The sequence below is a fragment of the Arachis ipaensis genome, chromosome B10 (assembly GCF_000816755.2).
Source record: "Arachis ipaensis cultivar K30076 chromosome B10, Araip1.1, whole genome shotgun sequence".
In the NCBI taxonomy this organism is placed as follows: Eukaryota; Viridiplantae; Streptophyta; class Magnoliopsida; order Fabales; family Fabaceae; genus Arachis; species Arachis ipaensis.
In genome coordinates this window covers 36,079,431-36,101,570 of record NC_029794.2, presented here as the reverse complement: position 1 = coordinate 36,101,570, position 22,140 = coordinate 36,079,431, and the positions used below count along the sequence as shown (strand labels likewise).

Here is a 22,140-nt window from a genome sequence, read left to right as displayed (position 1 = left end):
GGTGGGTATGAAGAAAATAAAAGAATAGAGATAAAGGCCCAATGAGAAGAAGGGAAAAGAGAAAGTCCTACCGGTGGGCCTTCCCTTGGCCTTCTGCAAATGTACCCCTCTGTTTGTTCAGGTAGTCGTGTTAGGAATTTCTTTTCGTAGTCAACCTTGTCGGGCAGGTGGACGTGTAGAGTCGTACGTGGCTCCTACCACGTTATAAATTCACACCCCTCCAGCTATGGCTGAAGGTACCCAATCAGTGAAGTATAAAATCGTGGTTACAAATTAAAAGAAACAATTTAACAGTATAAGCTCATGTCAATGCAAAAAGGAATACAAATATCATAAAAGATTAGCATTGATTTAAATAATATTACCCGACAGTGTAAACAAGTCACTAAGCACCAAATAATACCAGAAAAGACACAACAGTTGAATATGAACAAGTGACACCAATGGAAAAATAATAATTTTAGAAAAGAAAAGAAAAATATGCACACAATTAAAATGCAATGGGTGAAAGTATTTAAATAAAATAAAATAAAAGAGAAGAAGAATGAGAAGGGAAAGAAGGGAAGAAGAAATAAGTAAGAAAGGAAGGAGGAAAATTAGGATTGGGGGAGAAAAGATAAGATATTTGGCAAATAAGGATAAGCTGTGCGGCGCAAGCGACGCGGTCGCGCGGCTTGCGCTTAAACTGATTGATGCGGTCGCGTCGGTCACGCGGTCGCGTGACCCGTTTTATGCTACTGGCGCGAGGACAGCCTTGCTTCCCCACAACTCTCTGTTCAAAAATCATTAATTGCCAAATATTGGGTGACGCGATCACGTGGGGCACGCGATCGCGTGAGTGGGCACTTAGTAGGATGTGACGCAGCCGCGTGGGGCACGCGGTCGCGTGTGATGGACTGCGCGTCCAGCGCCAGTCCAGCACCATTCTAGCACAACTTTCGGCTGTGCACCATTATTACGTCGAAATCCTGGTCACGCGGCCGCGTGGGGCACGCGGTCGCGTGGGAGGTCAGTATTCCCACTCGACGCAGACGCGTCAGCGATGCGGTCGCGTGGGACGATTTGTGCCACGGGCACGCCTCCAGCCACGCTCCAGCGTGACTCTCTGTTCATTTTTATTTCCTCCCCTCTCCTTGCGACGCGGACGCGTCGCTGATGCGGTCGCGTCGCGTGGTTTTTTTTATGCAGTATGCAGAATGCAATGATTAATATGAATGCGATGCAAAGTTCCAGGTTCAATATTTTGAAATAAAACTTGAAAACAAGCAAAACGGAATAAAAATTGAAAAAGAAACGACCATACCATGGTGGGTTGTCTCCCACCTAGCACTTTTAGTTAAAGTCCTTAAGTTGGACATTGGAGGAGCTTCCTGCTATGGCGGCTTATGTTTAAATTCGTCCAAAAATCTCCACCAGTGCTTGGAATGCCAATTGCCTCCCGGGGTGACGAATGTCAGAATAGATTCCAGGATCCCAAGCTTTGCTATTAAATCTGCCTCCATCTTGATCTATATGTTTCCATCCGGGCGGTTTAAAAGGTAGAATCTCACCATGGTGACCAAACGTTCTCTGTGATCCATGCAATTGAGCATGATACCAATCCGTGTACTTCGAGGTGAAGCATGAAACTTTATTGAACCTTGTGCACCAACTCTGAGTATGAGCCATTTCCCTCTTACTCTTAAAGCCGTAAAGAGCTCTAAGCTGGCCATCTGTTTCAAGCAAACCATATTCAAGTGAATAAGTAAAGTTATAGGTTAAGGATCGTACCCACTTGAAGCTTGTATTAGGTGGTAATGGCCTTGGGGTAGGTGTTTCTGGTGGTTCTGTAAGTTCTACTCCCTTGTGCTCTTCTGTGAATTCCTCCACTTCCTTGCAAGGCTCTACAATTGTATCTGTGTCCTGGTCAAAGTTTTCTATGTCTTCCTCATTACTTGAGTATATTGTTTGCTCCAGTTGTTGAATGGTTGTTTGAAGTTTATTTACTGTTTCCTTTAGGCGAACCTCTGCTTCTCGGGTTGCCGGACTTGGGCATGATACATAGGAAAGTGGTGGTGATTGGGAGTGATTGGATTGGTACTAGGGTAAGGAAGGATCATATGGTGGCGAATGGTGAAGAGAAGCTTGTGAGTGTGGTGGTTTGAGGTTATGTTGAAAGGATGGTTTATATGCATGGGGTGGAGCTTGTTGGTAGTTACAAGGTTGTCCACCATATCTTTCAGCTGGGTATGCACAGTGGAATGGTCTTTGTTCAGGATATCTCGGAGGGTGTTGCTGCCTAAAGGGTTGATTAGATCCTCTTGGCTCCATCCATCCTTGATTGGTCTGACCTTGATGCATACTCCTGCTGTAACTTCTATTTCCTTTAACAAAGTTGTAGAAGGTGAAAAGCAAGTGATTTAAATGACAAGTAAAGTAGATGGCAATTAGAATAAATAAATACTATAAAGCAAACTTCTGGCAAGGTAAAAGAAATTGGAAGTCCAACTTGGTTATCTCTCTCAACAATAATGAAAGTTGAATCTAAATTCCACTTAGTTAACCTTTACCAAAGCAAAGGAAAGTCAAAGGACTAATTAGTTTGACCTTCGAATCCTATTTATTTCCTAAGAAAAAGTGGGGATTATTGAAGTTCAGTTCAATCAGCAAGATAGCGATTATCAGTTATGTTGAGTTGATAATGTTGAGTTACTAATTTCTTAACCAAGACCAAAAGGGGAAAAAGTAAAATTGCTGGAATAGAATATCTTCAGATTGGAAACAATGGTAACACAAATTAAAGAGAAAACAATCAATAACTGAAATACCTAAAATATCATTAATTCAAATAACAATCTGTAACATGGAATAATTCATTATAAAAGTAAATAATCAACTCAAGTGCTGGAATAAACAAATAAAAGTGAAAAGGGAAGCTTAAAACAAAGAAACATAAAACCTGGATCGAGAGTCACTCTTACAAACTAAGAGAAGTCCTAAATCCTAAGAGAGAGAGAGGAGAGAACCTCTCTCAAACTAAATCTAAATCATGGAAAGTAGTAAAAATGCGAGCTCTCTTTGAATGGATGCATTCCCCCACTTTATAGCCTCTAGTCTATGTGTTCTGCACCTGGATCTGAGCCAAAAGGGCTTCAGAAATCGCTGGGGGCATATTCTGTAAATTCTGATATGTGGCCTCTGTCACGCGTCCGCGTGGGTCACGCAGTCGCGTTATCTGGAGTTTTCCTTGTGGCGCGGTTGCGTCGGTCACGCGTCTGCATCGAATGCGCTATGCTCAAGTCGCGCGGCCGTGTCAGTCATGCGGCCACGTCGCTGCTTCTTCGCTCCTGGCACGCGATCGCGTCGTCCATGCGATCGCGTGGATGCCAGTTTCTCCAAAACTCCGTTTCGCACTTTCCTTCCATTTTTGTACGTTTTCTTTTCCATCCTTTAAGTCATTCTGCCTTAGAAAATCTGAAACTACTCAACACACTAATAACGGCATCGAATGGAAGTAAAGGTAATTAAAATAATTAATTTTAAAGCTTAGGAAACATGTTTTTCACATACATCACATAATGAGGAAGGGAAAGTAAAACCATGCAATTAATATGAATAAGTGGGTGAAGAATTGAATAAATCATTCAAATTAAGCACAAAATAACTCATGAAATATGGGTTTATCAATTTGTTTCGTCCAGTTCTTCATAAGATACATGCTTTGGGGGTTGTGCACTATCCTCCTTAGCATCAATTTCAAATTTCTTGATGGAATTGTCCACAATTCTTGATTCCCATGGAGGTTCAGCGTCTCCTAAGTCTTCAACCAATTCTTCTTCTTCTTCTTCTTCTTCTTCTTCTTCTTCTTCTTCTTCTTCTTCTTCTTCTTCTTCTTCTTCTTCTTCTTCTGCCGGTAAAGAATTTTATTAAAAATAATCGCGTTGTAAATATAGTTTCTAAACCAACAGAGAATCCTTTCGTACAAAAATTTGGTTGTCACAAGTAACAAACCCAATAAAATTTATAACCGAAGTATTTAAACCTCGGGTCGTCTTCTCAAGAAATTGCAGGGAAGTATGATTTATTATTGGTTATGGAAAAAGGGTATATTTTTGGGTTTTTGAAATAGGGAACATGAAAATAAATTGGCAATAATTAAAGTAAACTAATAATTATGAAAAACTCTTGGCAAGGTGTGAGAACTGGAAATCCTATCCTAGTTATCCTTATCAGGTGTGATGAGAATTGTTATTGCTCCCACTTAGTTAACCCTTACTAAATAAAGGAAAGTCAAGTGGACTAATTAACTTGATTCCTCAAGTCCTAGTCAACTCCTGTGGAAAAACTAGCTTTAGAAGGATCCAAGTCAATCAGCAGTTTCCAACTCTCAGTCAACCGCTGAGTTTGATAACTCAAGTGTTACCAATTACTTAACCAAAACCAAAAAGGAGAAAAATATAAATTAAACTGAAAGCATCATAAATAGAATAAAACAATCGTAAATCTGTAATACCTCAAATTATATTAAATAGAATATTCAAATCTAACATGAAAAGTTCATAAGCCAATTTGGCAACATAAGTTATTAACAAGTAAAAGAATTAGAGTAAATAAAAGTAGAAGAGAAACATAAATTTAAGGAACATTGAACCTAGAATGAAGAAATAACCATAAACTGAGAGGAATCCTAATCCTAAAAACCTAACTCCTAAATCATAAATCCTAAGAGAGAGGAGAGAGCCTCTCTCTCTAGAAAACTACATCTAAAACCTAAAATTGTGAATTATGAAAGTTGTCTCTTGTCGTTATTGATTCCCCCATTCTCTGGCTTCTATTCTGTATCTCTGAGCTTGGATTTGGGCCGAAAAAGGGTCCAGAAATCGCTGGGGGTGACTTCTGCAATTTACTGCATGTGGCATCCGTCACGCGTGCGCGTGGGTCACGCATTCGCGTCATTTGGAGTTTTTTTCCTTGTAAAACCATGCAATTCATATGAATAAGTGGGTGAAGAATTGATAAAAACACTCAGCACAAGATGAGTCATAAAATAGAGGTTTATCATTGTCAGAGGGAAGCGACGCTCAACACAAAAAATAGAAAAGGGAGACGACGAAGCCAAAAAGGAACAAAATAGAAAAATATCAAGAAAAGTCGTCGATAAGGAAGTGATAGAACTGTCATCCAGGTTAAAATTAAATTGTATTTCAACAAATTATAAGTGTCCTTTTAAATCGATTCCGAATAAAAAGTCTACATATTTTATGTTTTGTTTTTCATAGTCTCCGCGGAAGCACCATGCATGACCAGCGACTACATGTAAATTTTAATGGTGGAGCCGGTAAAGAAATTGGCGAGGACTTCGGTAAAACTACCGTCCTAGAAGGGTCCCTAAAAGATATGGTCACGCAAATGTCGACGATAATGAATACACTTTCAAACCTGATTGCTTCCCAGACCAAGACGTGGTATCCTTTGTTCGGAACAATGCGACAAACGATTAATCTTCGTAATTGTCCGGCCGATAACTTTAACCCTACAGTAATGCCTGTGATCATGAGCAGATTCAGTATGCCATCAGGTACTCTTGAGAGGAATCTAGATTCATCCAAAAAGATTAGATCCAACATGTCCAGCATTCATCAAGCCGCTCAATTTCGCATAAAGATACAAAGTGTTGTTCAATGTCTCCGAAGTGTGAACAAACAACGCTAGTTGATTACATTATTCGCCGCAATTTTTTCTGTGATGATGGTACTGGAAAAAAGATAGATACAGAACCAACTATACCGAATAGCGTAGACAAAGCTGTATATGTTAGCTACTTCAACCCAGCTGACCGAAAGTTGCCACTAAGGAAGGAGTCCGCAAAGATACCTGCGGTGGGTTATCTTCTATAAAGGAATCGTTAAAGATTTGTTGTTCTAATTAAGTATTATTAACTAACGGGAAAGTTTTCATTTTATCAGTGGACGTCTGTTCTGTTCCGTCCCCCAGCTGATATGGCATTCTGCAAGGATGAAGTTTCAGTCGTCACCTACGTCTTTGGTTCCGTTCTGGAAGATGAAGAATTGAATTCGGAGATAATCTCACAGACAAACTTATGGCACGCTAATAGGAGAGTCATGTATACTCTACTGCCAAACAAACCATTGGTGGATGAGGTATGGATTTTTCATCATTAGCGTTTATTAATTTCATAAATGAAATTACGACCATATAAAGTAGTTGTATTAAGGGAATAACTGTTTATATTTGTTCTTATTGGGCGTCAAACAACGAACGATAAAGCAGATCATAAACCTGACATCAAGCATGCTCATGTCTGATGCACGCAAGGACACCAGGTTTCCCTGCATGTGGTTTTTACCCACTAATTTTTTGGTGAGTGCAAACCATTAACAGATTGTCCATCGCATGGTTTCCATTGATCTTATACATGTGCCCATAAACTCAAAATTCAGCAATTTACCCTTAATTGGACTCACTTGCCAAAGACCTTGAAACGCTATTACGCTGAGGAATACATGGGAGAGTTTGAAACCTTATGCAAGGTAAGTTTCTACTTTACGGATCACAGTATATGTTACTGTCAGTACAAAATGCTTATTCCAATATAACTTATGTGTCTATTTATGTTAGATTTTCGTTCCAGTGAATGAGGATAACATGCACTGGTACCTGCTTGTAATTGACATTGAAAAAAAACACCTGATATTACTAGATTCTAAGTCATGCGTCTCGAGCAGAACCAGGAGCCGTCGTTGTGTCAAGCTAATGGTACTGCTTTAAATTTTCTATCGACAAGAAATAACGATTGTAAATTACTTGAACACGCAGTGGACTTGACACATGAAATAAATTTTACTATGATTACAGACACTGTTTATTGAGGAAATGCTTGATGACTTGGCCTTCACTACAACAAATATGGGTTTTAGCAACACCAAATTTTGCAACGCCTTAAAACCGTTCTCTAAGATAGTTTTAGACAATGGTTTTTTTTTAGTGTTACTGTTGAATTCAATTTTTCATTATTTTATAGCAACAAATTAAAACCGTTCTCTTTGACTATTTAAAAGAATGGTTTTATAACCGTTACTATGATTTTTTTAAGCAACAGTTTTTTATTGTTGTTTAAATAATTGTACAAAAGAAATGCCTAAAAACCGTTGCCAAAATGCTACACTTTAAAACCGTACTATTAGATGGTTTTAGACAATATTTTTTACAGTGTTGCTGATAAAGTTCAATTTTTCATTACATTATAGTAACAAAATAAAACCGTTCTCTTTGACTATTTTAAAGAACGATTTTATAACCATTACAATAATTGTTTATCAAACAATAATTTTCTAATATTATTTGAATAATTATACAAATTAAAAGATTTATTATTTTATCTCAAATATTGTAAAATTATTATATTACTCGTATATATTTTACCATAATTTTAAAATTACCAAATAAAACCCTAATTTCACAAAATTCCTAAATTGGCTACCCTGAATCCCTAAACACACGTAGAGAAAAGGAAACAGAAGGAAAGGGGAAAAGAAAGAAAAGGAAAAAAGAGAAGGGGGAATCGGGGAAGAAGAAGGGAAGGAGAGGGAGAAGAGCGTGCCGTCGCTGCGCCCTGCCCGCCTGTCACCGCTGTTCCGTGGAGCCGCAGCCAACGTTGCGTGAACCGGAGGGTGTGGAGACGGAGAAGAGTGCGCGCGAGAGAGGAGAAGTAGCCACCATCGTCGAGGACTCCATCACCGCCGCTAAAGGTCCTGACCGTCGAGCTCGTCGTTGCCATCGTACCTCACATCACTGCCGCCATGAGGAGCTCGAAGAGAGAGAAAGGGTTCGCGCAGAGAGAGAAACACGATGAGGGAGTAGGAGGTTGCCTCTGTTGCTGCCAAGCTGTCGCTGGCGGGGTTGGATTCGCCGTCGCCGTTGGCGTCTGGATCGCCACTCTGTTTCTGCTGCAACTCACCACTGTCCTGGTGAGCTTTACCTTTCGAGTTACTTTGCTGTCGCCTAATATTGATTTTAATGTTGATTTGGTACAATGTTGTTCTGATGTTGATTTGGTAACTGGTTATTTGGAAATGTTGTTGTGATTTTATTTTGATTTTAAGATTGATTAGTATGTAACTGGTTCTCTGGCAATACTGCTCTGATTTTGTTTTGATTCTAATTGCCCTCATACTCAACTTCACCAAACTGGACATACACTTACCTTGAAGCAGCTTGGTCTGATCATTGGCAAAGGTTAGTTATTCATTATTATTAGTAGCTTGACATTGTGGTTTAGCTCTTTTATTTTCATATTCATTGCATAGGACAATAATTTGTGCATTTTTTTTTCCTTTGAATCTACTGCTGCTTGTGCAATCTGATAATGAGAATTTTTTTAATGGTCGAGCATATGGCTAAATTCTTGCATAGGACAATAACTGGTTTCCATGTTATGTTTGTAATTGAAATAGCCTAATTTAAATAAGTTTGTAATATGGGAATCTTTCCTGAGTTGGATGGCTAATTGGCTACTGAACCTTTAGATTTTTTAACATTATTAGAGTTTGGATCGAGATGAGACGTGATTAACTGATTATGGTGTTGTGATTAGGGAGCAGAATAAAGTATGGGAATGTGGGATCTGCTAATCTTTTGCTGTTGCTTTTGTTCACTAGATTATTATTTGGAAATGCTGTTGTAATTTTATTTTGATTTTAATATTGATTTTCTGGCCCAATTTTAGGCCTAAGAGATAAACAGTTGCTTCAGTTGAAGGTAGAGACGGCCCAAGACCCCCCAAAAGGCAGAGACAGACATTCATCTTAGCCATTTCGAGAGCAGATGGCATCTTGAGAGACCACTGATCCAGGGACAAGTTGGAGCGCGGTTGGCAATCTCTTTGACGGCGGCAGCAGCTTCAGTCAGTCCTTGTGGACTTGTGGACGAGTCTTCGTGGTGGTTCGTTCTGTTCATATAAAGTGGTATGAAAGTTTCACTCCATATGTTTGATGTTTTGTTTCATGTATATTATTGTAATAGTTCACCTCATAAGTTGAATATATAATGCCATATACTTAAAGCAACTAGGAATTCTATGATTTGCTAGCTTTTTGCATAATCTCTATAGACACAAAATGGGTAATGGTTCTTTGTCAATGCTGCTATGATTTATTTTAATTTTAATATTAATTTGTTATAATACTGTTATGATTTTGATTTGGTAATTAGTTCTCTAAAAGTGTTGTTCTGGTTTTGCTTTGATTTTAAACTTAATTTTATATTAAATTAGGATTATGTTGTGTGATTTTGATTTAGAAATTGGTTCTCTGGAAATGCTATTTTGATTTTATTTTGATTTTAATATTGATTTGCTATAGTGCTATTCTGATTTTGATTTGGTAATTGGTTATCTAAAAATGCTGTTCTGATTTTGTGTTGTTTTTAATATTATTTTGGTCATTACTCTGTTTTGGTCATTGATTTAAAATAGAAAAAATATTACCACAATTATGAAGATTTGTATATGGTAGATTGGTTTTACTCATGTGCTATTATTTTGAGTCTTTTTGAACTGTTCAATGCAAATAAGTTTGATTTTGTTATTAATTTTTGGATGTCATAAATCAGAAAAGTGTTTTGGTTACATGGTAACTAGTGTTAAAAAGAAATTTTTTTCTAAATTTACTGCTATGGCTCACAAGAGTACTAGAAAAGTAGATTCTAGAATGAGTCAAGATTTGAAGAAAAAAGAGACCACAATTGTAGATGATGTTAAAGAGTGTGGCAGCTTGCAAAAAAGGCCAACTAAGAAGGGAAAAATACGTCAATTTGCTTCAATGCCGATTGATACATTTCTTAAACTTAACAAGAACCTGATGGTGAAGAGAAATTGGATGAGAATGAAGGAGATAATATAGAGGAGCAAGACAAGGATTATATTAATCCAACTGAGGCTGAGGACATAGACAATACTTTGAAAGGTAAATTTTTGGTCTCCTTGAAAACATTTTATGACATCATTTCTCTTTAAATTGACTACTGTGAAATGATTTGCTGGTTGACTTTGCATTGTAAATAGAGTCAAGGATTAGAGGAGTCAAGTTAGGGTTAGTTTGAATGTGCTATGCCCATTATTGGTGCAGGTTGTGTTTTTTTTAGTCATTTTTTGTATTCTATTAAGTGATAAATCTATCACTGAAATGAGATCAAATAAAATAAAATTCTGTCTTGGTCTTTTCCCTTGAAATTATAAATATTTATTTGATTATATTATAACTTAAATAGATTTATTTTTATGAAGACAAATGCCCTTTGTATGTCTGAATAGGAACAATATCTGAATAGGTAAAACAAAATTCTGTCTTGGTCGTTGCCGTTGAAATTATAAATATTAATTTGATTATATTATAGCTTAACTAGATTTATTTTTATGAAGACAAATGTCCTTTGTATGTCTGAATAGGAACAATATCTGAATAGGAAAACAAAAATTTCTGTCTTGGTCTATAACTCTTTTTACACTTTGACTTTAATTTTAGAAGCGACTTCTAGTTTTCATACGCAGTTGGAATAAATCATTAGCAATAATAAAATTATGAAATTTTATTCATTTGGATAAATTGATGTAGCTATTTTTTTTAATTAAATATATACAAATCAATAAGAGGGATGGTATATAATGCTAAAAGTATTAATGTTTTAGTCTCCTTGAATATATTATTGTAATTTTAATAAGTCTCTTTGTATAGAGACAACGGTGAAGAAAACACGAGGACCTATACAATGCTTGAAGATTTATGCAAGACAGTTGGAAGATAGAGAAGAAATTACTTTAGATATTGAAGGAGAGGCAATTGGTCCTACTGATAAAGCTGTAAACAACTTGAGCAAATTTTTTGGTACAGTGGCAAGGAATTCAGATTTTTGTCCATTAATTTACACAAACTAGAAGGGGATTAAAGATAAAGAAGCTATTTGGGAATATGTTCAAGTGAAAATATTAGTCTTGTTACTTTTAGAAAGTATTTAGAAATGTACACATATATTTTATAAGTTAAATTTGATGGGAAATGTTCAATTATTTTTCTTTAGTGACTTGATTCAAATAGTTTAGATTATTTATTGATACTAAATAATTAAAAAAATTGAAATTGATTTCATTCACGAAAAAACTATTGTAAATAAAGAATTATATATAACAAGAAAACCGTTGTCAAAAATTACAAAAGACAATGGTGTTAAAACCGTTGTCAACAATGATTACATAATGGCAATGGTATTAAAACTGTTGCCGAAAAACGACACCAACAGTAACGCTTTAAAACCGTTAGCTATGTGAATAATAAAACTACAACAGTTTAAAACCATTGCCTATCCAGTTACGGCTTTAAGCCGTTGGATCATTAATAAGAACAGTTCTAAACCGTTGCTTATCGAGTAACGGTTCGAAACCGTTGTTTAAAATTTCCCTTCAAAACCGTTGTCTATGCCAGTAACTGTGGCAACGGTTTTTTTGTTACTGTTGCCTTAGGTAAAAAATCGTTGCCTATGAGCATTGGTAACGGCCGCATATTCCACAGGTCAAAAACCGTTGCCAAAGCGTTGCTTAAAGTTTTAGGAACGGTTTTTTTATCTACGACAATGGTTTTTTACCGTTGCGAAAACCCTTATTTGTTGTAGTGCTTCTATTCTCACCAGACAATACACAGACCAGTAATTTTGGATTATCCTATAATACACTTTGCAGGGATTTGCGAGCAAAGGGATGACTTGTAAAAAACCAAACAAATTTTTGTTGCTAGTTGATTTATAAATTACTGAGTAGACATCAATGATTTTGCTAACATGTGATGAAAAATTTTTCTTTGGCACAACATAAGGAGGCTGCCTAGATATTGATGTTGTTATTGTGCTATACACTGCTTTTTCTTCCAGCCTTGGTTAAGGATCATTATATTCTTTACACTCTCATTCCATCTGCTATGATCATGTACCCTAAGAAATTAACGCGGTTATAGATTATAACAAAATGTTTTTAATATGCAAGGAATGATTGTGGAATTTGGGTGACCACCTGGATGAGGGAGTGCCAATGGAGGGATGACTACATTATAAATGTAATTATAAAATTTCTTTTAAGGTTTCGTATACTCTCTTAAAATGTTAATCTAACGTATGCTGACATCAGACTTTTTTGAACTTAGGTAAATGATAGCACAAGATTGCGGCTGGCTATTGATCTGGTCATGAATCTGTTCAATTTGAAATCTCAGGAAGTCCTTGAGGTAGCAAAGACATACTACAATAAAATATCTAAAAAGGAAGAGCGATTGGTTAACGGGAAAGGAAATATGCTGAGTTACTTATACCTATGCCCTTCAAATATACCTGTTAATTGCTCAGAATTTTGATACTTTAATGCTTGCAACAAGTTATTAGGATTATGTTATTTGCAGTAATTTATGTTACTTTTCGATTTATGTTTTGTTTTGCGCTTATTGATTGAGAAAAAACTACTAGGTCATAACAAATCGAACTAGTTGGCCCGAACCCGTTATAAAAAACAAAAAAAATTATTAAGTGAGATTGTGATAATTATATTTAATTAATAGGATTTTTTTAGTCCATTATAAAATGGAATACCACATTTTGTTTTTTAAATGAGATAATCGTTTGAAATATTTCGCATAGTTTTTTAAAGCAATTAACTAAAACTGATTTGAATAATTTACCTAATGACAAACACAAGATTATACTTCATATAATGTTTTATTTTGTGTAACCTTTGTTATGTTTATGTTTATTCAGTAAGTCATACGCATACCAACGAAGGGTTATTAAACTTCATTTACCTTTTTGAAATCAAACGAATACCATCCAAAGAGATTTTATTATATGTATTTATTATTCAATTTACATTTTTGAAACATTGTGATTACTAATGGGGTTTGATTCCTAATGGATGGCTTCGAGATATCCCTTCAACTTCCTATGCAACCAGTACGACGTTTGGTTCTACCCTCTTTAAAATTTAAACATGACTTCCTCCCAACATCACTTGGTATGAACAATTTAAACCCTCTTCTAATTCACTCTCCGCGCATATCAACTGCAGCAACTAGTCACAACATTTAGCAAACAAATATGGAGCCAGAATTTTGGTAAGCATCTAACTGTTATCTACTTTTTGATCAACTATTTTTCCACACACCTTACCCTCTATCTTTCATGGTTTTTTTCTTATTAACATTGATGAGTTTTCATTTTTTGGTTCCGGTTGGCTAGTTACGTGAATACATTTAGGAACGTACGAAGATTCCCTGACCAGACTTTTGTGTTAAACCTATTCGCAACAGATGTAAGTTTATGGCCTACACCACATACGTTTCTTCTTTTTCTTTTATGAATCTAATGTTTTCAACATATGTGTAACATGTAATTTTGTTTTTGTTACTATAGGAAGATATACAGTTTCCACCGCACATTGTAAGGAACTTCTCTTTCTTCACAACTACTAATCTCTACTTCATAGACAGACAAGACATCTGTCTCCATATCCACCCAAAGAGAGAGGGTGATCTATACTGGATTAAAGGATCGGACATAGGGAGGATAAGATCTCTCTATCGACCAACTCCGCTGCTTATTGTGGAACTGACTTACGTTGGTTGGGGTATCTTCTACATGCTTGCATGGGACAATACTCATAAGGAGAAAAAGCCCAGAGCGGTTGACAAGATATATACGTCCAACGTGTTGCCTGACCAAATCATATAGTGGCTGGCGGACCGATGCAAGGCACACTTCAACAAGGAAGCACAGCTGACTGCGTTCGAGACCGAAAGGTTATTACGCCTGCAGCGTCGAAGGCAACAAGGTTCACCACCGCGTTCTCAAGAGTCAAGATAACAATAATTCATTTACTTAGGAAATTAAATTTACAGTCTTTTTATATTCATTCATGTAGAATAATTTTGCCAAAATTATTACAGGATCAACCTCCATCAACAGGGGGAGGGGCAGTGGCAGGACCTAGTTGGAGGTACGGAAGAACTTCCTCGTCTGACTCTTCCGAGTCGTCTGTGAACCAAAGAACACCATCATCATAGGACAGAACAGCACAAAGTTATTTGTTTTTGGTATTATGGTGCACTTATGTTTTGTAATAATGTTGCAGTGGCCATGTTATATGTACATATTTAGTTTTGTGGACATGTTAATATTCTGTCTCATAAATTTAGTTTTCTTAATGTAAATTATCGTGTTGGAAATTGTTATTTTGATAATGTATATATGGGTCATATATACCATATTCTAGTGGTTTTGGTTTTATTAACTATCACACAATTCTACCATGAGAAGAATTTTAGACTTCCAGACATTAATTATAAGAAAATCTGTTAACAAAAGCTTTCTCGTTTGCAAGATTTAATTGTGGTATCTGTGTGGCTACATGGATGAGGGTGTGTCAGTGGTAACATCCTAATTAGGGATTGGAAAATTTTTGAATACTTTATGCAGAATCTGCGGAAATGATTAAATTGGGAGTGAAATGATTAAATTGGTAGTGACATGGTGTTCTTTAGGATAAGGGGTTCTAATGGTGTGATAAGGGAAAAAATATTGGAAATCAAGTTGACTAGTAAACGATGACTGACTAACTTAGCAAGATAAGGTAAATACACATTCAGGACACATGGATTTGGTTAGCACGTATTTCCATTATACAAGGAAAAATTAGAGGCAGCTTCTAATTTCAAATTAAATAAACAAAAAATCAGTTATAATTTAAGCTAGAATGTTGGAACTCCCACATAATTTATTTGCTAGAATAAGCAAAAACTTTGGTATACGAGACAATTTTAATGGTACACAACAGCTCATTCAAACTGGTGACAATAACATCGGTAACACAATATTCTGCCATATGAATTCTCATTGGGTGCAACATCTCACACAATTAATAAGTTAGAGAAATTTAAGTTCATTACTTATAAGCCAACCAGAGACTTCAACCTAACAAAAACTAGAGCAAACATTAACCTACCGAAAACCAAGACTACCAAACATGCCTCGAGAAAAATGACTGAATTCCAACTAATTTATCTTCCGTTGCCGATTATTCCGGATGAACTGCTGCAAGAAATCTTCTTGCGAAGCAGTGCCAAAGTTGTAGGGAGATGTATGTGCTTAAATAAATTCTGGCTCCGATGCCTACGACAACCAGAGACATGCATACAACACATGCGAAGGCAGAAAGTGTTAGATCAACATGTCTTGTTTCATGATGGATACTCACTACTGTTAATGGGTTCAGATTCACTATTTATAGTGAAGCTGCTTCCAGAGAAGAAGTGCATGTTTAGCAACCTTTCAGAGTTGGCATCCATGGGTGGTTTCGTATTGTGGGAGTGTCAAACGGGAACATATGTTTCAAGTTCTCCTGTGGACAAGACGACACAAGACTTTTGGTATGAAATCCAACAACACAACGCTCTAGAGAAATTTTCGACCCCCACAGGGACCACGGTAGATCATATTTCCCAGTATATGGTTTCGGTCATGTCCCAAACACAGATGCATATAACATCATACATATGTGTAAAAGGGACATCGCTAATGCCTACGTTTTTTCTCTAGATATTGTACAAGGCGTTCTACATGGTTTCGCTGTGTTAATTGTCTCCCTAGTGTAGAAAAAATTGACCGTAACTCTGTTTTTCATAATGGTCATGCATATTGGATTACTGGTATAAGAGATAGTTATGCTCCACCCAAGTCTGTTTTATGTTACAGTGTCGAAGATGAATCTTTTAGCAAGGTGTCTATTCCAGTAGGTGCAATATATACCGTTCACAATTTACTAACTCACAAGGACAAAGTTGCACTCCTCGCTCATACACACAATGAATTTGGTTATGTCGCATCAATTTGGCACTTGAATGAGGACGCAAGTAGAAACAAAATATTAGAGCAATACTACCGGTTTGCGAGTCGAAGTATCAGAGAAAATCCAATACTATTCGTGGATGATAACCTAATTTTGTTAATGAACAATTCAAAGGAAAGAGAGTTACTCGTCAATTACAGGTACAGAGAGCTTGTGTTGACAGAATATAACATTGAACATGGCACTAGAAATCTATTGGTGAGGAGAGCATGGCGAGACCCAAGAATGCCACACCCGATCACAGTTAGGTCTACACTCAAGTATTTTGAAGGGATGTTTCCGGTTTAGAAATAATTGACATTTAAATCTACTCCTACTAAATGTATTGTGGAACTTTATTGAACGTCTATGTTTAGTATTCCGGTTGCTGTTCTTTATGGTTTTTTTTTGTTAATGAAATCCCCTGTTAATTGTTATAACATTGGTTATTTCTAAGTTTTTTTTATTTCAGTTTATCTTGTGTATGTTTTACATTAGTTTGAAAGGCCCAAAATTAAGAGAAATGGTTGCATAACAACTTCATTCTATCTAATTTGATGTGTCATGTAGCGTTCCTCATGTATAGGAGATTTATAATGGTGTTATTCTATTTCTAATCATCCTAGTATATAGATTATGTGACAAATATCAGTTAACCAACTAACATTTTATGCGAATATTCAACCAAAAAATACTATTAAAACAAAGATTGAGCAAGGTAAGTGTAGACAAACACACGAATGAAATAAATAGTTACCTGGAGAAACTTGGTTTGGCTTAAAATTCCGGAAAAAGTTGGGCTTAACTGGTTTCAAGCCACTTGCTGCATTAATCCTCAGCTGAATTATCTACTAATGTATTGTTTTTGTAGCTGGCCCAATTTGATAGCTAGCCCACTTTACTTTTAGAGAGAGTTGAACTACCAAAAAATAAATGTTTTTCCAGGTTAGTTCACCAAGCCCAATCCTAAGTATGTCAGAAAGACTAAATATTCACTTAATTAAAGTAACTAACACTGGAGAAAAAAATATCGATCACCTTTGATCATCTACTATGTTACACCTTAATTCCTAACAAGAACTCAACAGGGATGATCATGAATCCACACATGCATACAAAATTCGACCTATAATTGGACCTTTTTTTTCCTATGTAACACGATTCCACCAAAAAAGACGACATATAAACGAGCATTTAAGAAACTACTTGAAATAAGTTAGAAGACAAACTTACATGATGGCCACAGGTTTCAGGACCACAATTGTAGACACCACTACTGTCTTGAACGATGGCCCAACCTAATCCATTACATGGTAAGACCTGCAATAAGCCATACACTTATTGAATATTACTATATAAGAAGAAAAACAAATCGTGTCAATTATCTATTGTGGTGGCTGCATGATTTGTCATGGGAGTCACCAAAGCATCAGTCTATATTGTCATGCCCTTCTCCTTCCTACTCTTACAGAATTGTCGAACATTGAGTTATAACATGACTGCAATGTTAAGCATTCATGTCACTAAAAAAAAGTTTGTTATTTTCTGGTATTCGGACGACTTACTACAACATATTAGCCTTCATATGCTATTGAAATTAGCAGGGAACTTCGATAACTAACTCACAAAAATATATACCATAAAACATAAACGTATGTATAGGTAAAACAAGAACACATAACTAGAAACATAATCAAATTCCAACCAAGTTGCCCATATCAAATAAACGGCATCGACAAATTTCCTTTAAAAGCTTCAAGCAATTGTGTGTCTACATTCTAGTAGAAAAATTCACAAAGAAGGAAATTATTCTTAAGTTTCTGAACCTAATAGAGGTGCTTCAGGTTCTGGTTTTGATCTAATCATTAGACTTTGTTGATGAAGCCTCCTCTCTTGCAGCTGCTTCTCTAGTCTTCTTCTTCAACTATGCTTCTCTACTTTTCTTGTTCAGCAGCTTCTCTAGGTTTACTATTCTTTCCTCTACATGGGCTATCAAGTTATCCATTCCCAAATGTTCTTCAACATGATTCTGCTTCCCGTCACCTGATCCCCTTGTAGCCTCCCCCGCTCTGACCCTTACAATGTGGTCATCAACCCAGAGAAAGAATTTGCAATGTGCTTCTGTCACCTAAATCAAATAGAACACAATGAATGTATGGTGGTACAAAACATTCCAATTCAATCTAATCCACATATGTCACTGTAATTAATCCCTAAAGTCTAAATCTAAAAAATCCTTTCAAATTTTTAATCCATTTTTTATATCAGATCAGGTTCCATGTCAATTCATGTCACAATCAACATTTTTAATCTAGGTAGATCTATTTTCAATAAATCAACTTTTTTCCAGTTCTCAATCATTCTTCAAAATTAGCCAGCACCAATATCAAATCATATACAAAATCAACCCAATTTAACAGCAAATCGCTTACAAAATCAAATCATTTTCATAACCAATAGGCATGCCATTCCCAACAATTCAAAATCACATCCACAACAACTTGAGCTAGGAAAAATAACCAAAATCTATATTCTAAACCTCCATTCCAAAAATTCAAAATTTACCCAATTTTAGCATAAACTTAGTAATCATATATTAAGAATTACGTCCTTACATTTAACAATGGGCATCCAAAAAATAGCCTATTCGGGTTTGTGTCTGTCTTCGACATGTAACAGATGGCATATTTTCCGCAGAAACATTTTGGGGCTACACTATCTTTTACATCCCCAGGTTGCAGCGAACTTGAAGTTGTATATCCAGCTATCAGTTCCTGTTGTCCGCCGGCTCCCCCTCTACCTCGTCTCATGTTTGAGGAGCATGCATCACTGGCCATCAATCTGATTAACATTTAACACCACCATGAACAACTATTATCAACTATTGCATTCAAAATTGAAACAATCTGCTTCGATCAACGGTGATTAAAGAAAGTGAGTAATAGAACAAATCACGCAAAATTGGTTGTGAAAATCGACACAAAAAAAATAAACGAATGAGCTAGAAGAAGTAGTAGGCCTTACAATAGTTTTTGGAGAGGGTTTTGCACGTGGGTCGCCGGGACTGTTCCCAGAAAGGGGATGAGTTACGTTCTTTGACGATTTCGAAAATACTTCATTCTGCCTGTGAGTCACAGAAAAGGACACCCGCATAACCCTAGATGAAGCAGCAATAGGCAGGGTCTTCGACGGGATTCGGAAAAATCTATCCTTGACGATGAGTCACCGAAGAAATCAGAGGAATGAGGTAGAAGAAGAGGCTGTGGATATTACAGCGGTATTTGGGGAAGGTTTTGCAAGTGGGTCGCCGAAAAAATCAAACGCATTACCTACAGAAAGGGTAGAAGAAACAGTGAGGTAGAAGAAGAAGCTGTGGACATTACAGGGGTATTTAGGGAAGCTTTTGTGAGTGGGTCGCCAAGGATAGAAGAAGCAGTGAGGTAGTAGAAGAAGAAGCAGTGGACATTACAGGGGTATTTGGGGAAGGTTTTGCGAGTGAGCCACCGGAAAAATCAAACCCATCACCTACAGGAAGGGTAGAAGAAGCAGTGAGGTAGTAGAAGAAAAAGGCAGTGAGGTAGTAGAAGAAGAAGCAGTGAACATTACAGGAGTATTTGGGGAAGATTTTGCTACTGGGTCGCCCGAAAAAACAAACGCTTCACCTACAGGAAGGGTAGAAGAAGCAGTGAGGTTGAAGAAGAAGTAGTGCCTTCGAAGTGTATTTTGAGAGGTAGAAGAAGAAGCTGTAGACATTCGAATGGTATTTGGAGACGGTTATGGTATTTGGGGAGGGATTTGTAAAAATCAACTATTTGCACATTGTACCCATTTATATTATAGTATAAATACATTATGTGGTATAATATAAATAATATAGAATACAATGTAGTGTGAAAACATTTAATGAATTAATTAATGGAAGGTTGAAAATTTTTTTGATCAATGATTGTGATGATAACACATAAGCAAGGGTAATTTACCCACAAAATTGGCTTGGGTTTGGAAGAAAACACCTTTAAAAAATATTTACAAATTTACATCTTATTACTTATCTTGTTTAAAGTAAGGCCAAGATAAATATACACATACCTTATTTACACATAAATTACATTCTTTTATTATATCTCATCTGCATTTGAGATACATTAATTTTTTTCATATCTCATTTATATGAAAAAATTTGTTGATTTATAATATAAACGTGATAAGATATGCTAAACAAATCTTCATCTATATAAAAAGATGCATTTAGTAGTTTTCGTCACACTTACTTCAATTCTCTTCTCCACTCTTTCTAAAATCTTTTTGGTTTTTCATAAAAAAGGATATAAAAAGAAAAGGCCATTGCTGGACAGTTACTACGCTTATGATGAAGGACTCAACAAATCTGACACTAGATTCTTCTTTGGGCCAAACTACCTCGCTACTTACTTATATCAACTTAGCCCACAACAGGTTACTATTTTTAGTTTTCAACTCTAGTTTGTCTATTATTTTGTACAATTAGTGATGTAATATTTCTATTTAAATCTGTCTAACAGGACTGGAATCTAGCTAGCAATAACACTGGTAAGACCATGAAAAATATTTAGTGATGAAGATATGATAAAGGTGTTAGCTCTATCGCATACAAGATATGATTCAGTGAGTCGCGTCTTTATTATGACGGAGAATGATCATTCTGTAGATCCAAAATTTCAACGGTGAATGATTACACATAATCCTCCTAATTGCGTGGTTGAGATCTCTGGATCCGATCACATGATCATGATGTCCAAGCACATTGAGCTTTCTCATAATTTACAAATAGTTATAAACCGTTATGATTAATAGAATGTGTTTTTGTGTAGAGCGTCTGTACGAGGTATGTTGTCACTTCAATTGAGATGTTTTGATTTCTTCTTAGATTAGGTATATGCCAAACTCTAAAAAATATTAAATACATAGAATACTTGTAAAAGAGACTTTAACACTCAAGTTAAATAAAGATTCAATAAAGTCTAACTTTTGAATGTTGTTACAGTGTATTCATATGTCTTTTACTTTTTACTTTATTTACCTTATATATACTATCATCTAATTGTATGGTCGTTGTATGGTATAATTCAGTTTCTGAATTATATGTGACAATTTCAGTGGCAGCTATTAAATGTACATGTTGATCTTTTCAACTGATTGTTGATTGAATATCTGAGATGGGGTGAAAATGGACTGAATCGAGTCTGAGTTTTGGTTTTGACAAGCCTAGTCCATATTATAAATTGATGCCTTAAGTCTAGCCTCTTATCTTTTATAGTTTTTTTTTTTCAGACTCAAATCTGACCTCTTTAAAATCCGATAAATCCACGAGTCTATTTCGTGAATTAGAGCTCAAAACAATACTCTTAAAAGATCTAAATTGACATTCTAAAATTTATAATTTATAATTGGTAAAACATAATTCATTTATATATTAATCATTAGTTACATATAATAATTATATTTACAATTCATAAACTTTTTCTTTTAACAAAAAAACTACAATCTTAACTAATCTTGATTATTAATTTTTTTGTTTTGTGTTTAATATAAGTGAATAGTTGAAAATCTAAACCAAGAATAATTTATAATTTATTTTTCTAAAAAATATTTTGACGACGGATTCAACGAGTTTTATAGATTTTTTTTATTTGATCTTTTTAATTAATAAATTTTTCAAAAAGTCCAAACTTAACTTATTTAATAAAACGAGTTGAGCCAAATCACAATCTTCCGTCAGATAATCCGACCCATTTTCACTCGAAAATATGAGTGAACACGAATTTGAAAATTCACAATGTAGTTATACTTAACATTAATTCTAATATCTGTTTTAACTATTATTTTAAATTATAAACTATAATTTTCAAGTTATAGATATAACGATGCAGTTATGTACAATAATATTAATAGTAGTGACGGTTTATGAATTATAAAAATTTTCACGTTCTTTTGATCTCATTTTTGAGTTATAATAACTACTAAATTATAATCAAATCAAAATATATTTTATATGATAACGTAACGAGTATAAATCTTAAAAAATCATACTATAAATTAGCTTATGTACTTTAAGGTGATTGTTTTAGAATTATTTTTACTTGTAAGACTATTTATTTTTTTGTCATATTTCTGACAAAATTTAAAAATAATTTTATTTTAATATGAATGTCATTATGTAATTTTTACTATAATAATATAAATTATTTTTT

At 35.4% G+C, this 22,140-nt stretch overlaps 1 long non-coding RNA gene across 2 annotated transcripts; it reads left to right on the top strand.

Moving 5' to 3' along the window:
• On the top strand, positions 7,467-11,072 carry LOC110267878. Of its 2 annotated transcripts, XR_002355837.1 has the most exons (5): positions 7,471-7,967; positions 8,214-8,235; positions 8,726-8,963; positions 9,684-9,962; positions 10,731-11,072. It is a non-coding gene; the product is annotated as an uncharacterized LOC110267878 (long non-coding RNA). The 2 variants fall into 2 exon arrangements; XR_002355836.1 differs by having other exon boundaries at positions 7,467-7,967; positions 8,726-9,962.